At 51.6% G+C, this 2,227-nt stretch overlaps 1 non-coding gene across 1 annotated transcript; it reads right to left on the reverse strand.

Moving 5' to 3' along the window:
* Window positions 1–1,195: 1,195 nt before the first annotated feature.
* TRNAV-AAC lies at window positions 1,196–1,268 on the reverse strand. The gene has a single exon. It is a non-coding gene; the product is annotated as a tRNA-Val (tRNA).
* Window positions 1,269–2,227: the final 959 nt, after the last annotated feature.

A 2,227-nucleotide genomic window follows, 5' to 3' on the forward strand; every position in this document is an offset into this window, starting at 1 on the left:
CCTCAGACAGAGCCCTCACCCCCCACACCCCTACCCTCTGCTCTAGCACTGAGCCTCTCCCACACCCCAAACCCATCATTCCCAGCCCCAGCCAGAGCCCTCATCCCCCTGCACCCTAACCGTCTGCCCCAACCCAGAGCCCCCTCCTGCATCATGAACCCCTCATCCCCAGCCCCACCACACCGCCATCACCCCACACCCCAACCCTCTGCTATAGCCCTGAGCCCCCTCCCACACCCCAAACCTCTCATCCCCAGCCACACCCCAAACTCCCTCCCAGAACCTTGGGCAGGTGGGGGGCGGAGTTTGGGCAGGTTCTGGGCACCACCAAAATTTCTACAAACCTACCGCCCATGGAAACACAAGATGCTTCTCCCATGTGCATTGACTTTTAACCTTGTTAGTGGTGGTGTTGTATCCATGTTGGTCCCAGGGGTCCTCTGGAGCGCCGGGCATTGGCCACTTTCGGGAGAGTGGGCTAGATGAACTGGTCTGACTCAGTGTGGCTGTTCTGGTTTTCACATTGGTTTTTCTAACTCAGTTCCCAATTCTCTTCTAGAAAGGCCTCCAGGCTGCCTGCCTAGCCCAGCAAATGTGGCAAGGAGAAAGCCCACACTGCTGCTCTTTCAGGTAGTTGAAGGCTGCTATGAACCCCCCCTCACCCAGTCAGTCCCCAGGCTGTAGCAGTGCATAGGATTCTTCCATCCTAAGTGCAGGACTCTGCACTTCTCCTTGTTGAACCTCCTCAGATTTCTTTTGGCCCAATCCTCCAATTTGTCTAGGTCGCTCTGGACCCAAACCCTGTCCTCCAGCGCTTGGATTCTTTACAAGGCCCCTTCCCCTTTTAAGGACCTGCTTCTCATGGCCTGCGACTGGAGATGACTTGGCTGCATCTGGTGGGTCACACTCCACCTCAGCCAGTGTCCATGCTCTGGGTGTGTGAGTGCTGCCTAATGAGAGTCCCAGACACCTTGTCTACCTGGGAGATCTTCTGCTCTTCAACCAGCCCCTTCATCCCACGAGCATTGCAGGATGGAGCGGGAGGGGGGAAAGCCACTTCACAGGCATTCAGAGAGGGAGAGGAGACAAAAGCAGGAGGGAGGGGAAGGATAACAGACCTTTTGAGCACAGAAATCACTGCTGCTCCTACAACAGCAGGAACAGGGCACTAGGAGTTGAGAAAAGGAAGCCATCATGTTTCTGCCTGGCTTCAAACCAGGGACCTTTTGCGTGTTAGGCAAACGTGATAACCACTACACTACAGAAACTCTATCACAGGACTCTGCCCCTCCCTTCATAAGAACATAAGATCCATCCAACCCCATATCCTATCTGCCAACAGTGGCCAATGCCAGGTGCCCCAGAGGGACTGAGCCTAACAGGTAATGATCAAGTGATCTCTCTCCTGCCATCCATCTCCATCCTCTGACAAACAGAGGCTAGGGACACCATTCCTTACCCATCCTGGCTAATAGCCATTAGTGGACTTAACCTCCATTAATTTATCTGCAAAAAGAACAAGGAGAACATGTGGCACCTTAGAGACTAACAAATGTATTTGAGCATAACTTTTGTGGGCTAAATCAGATGCATGCAGTTAAAAATACAGTAGGAAGATATATATACACACACAGAGAACGTGAAAAAAATGGGTGTTGCCATACACACTATAATGAGAGTGATCAGTTAATGTGAACTGTTATCAGCAGGAGAAAAAAACCTGGTGTTGGGAGGGGAACAGGAGAAAGGACAAAGGAAGCAAGAGACGAAGAGAAAAGAGGGATCAGACAGTGGATGGAGCAAGAGGTGAAACAAAAAGGACAAACCCTAATGTCCCCAGTGATTCTAAGGGACAAAATCCCAGGTGTGCAATAAAATTCTGCCTCCTTAAGCTTGTGTTTTCCATGCCTAGAATTCAACTGTCACCAGATGGATCAGACTGAACAGGTTTCAAACCTCAAGGAGGCTCTTACCTTCTAAACAGGGATGGCTGTTTTCTAGTAAAATCACTGAAAGGGAAGGAGGAAACTCAAAAGAGGTTCCTCCTGGCGCTCACATCCGTGAACCCGAATACTCTCTCAGTCCTCAGAGAGAGACCTGGAGAAGGAGACTTGCTGGAGCAAAGCCATAGGGGTCTCTGAGGTTTCCCTGGCCCCTCGCCCCTGTCCTGCCTGGCTGATGTCAGCATCTCTCTGTGAGGTCACCACCTCCCCACCACCTTGGACCA

Source organism: Mauremys reevesii, linkage group 14, assembly GCF_016161935.1.
Source record: "Mauremys reevesii isolate NIE-2019 linkage group 14, ASM1616193v1, whole genome shotgun sequence".
In the NCBI taxonomy this organism is placed as follows: Eukaryota; Metazoa; Chordata; order Testudines; family Geoemydidae; genus Mauremys; species Mauremys reevesii.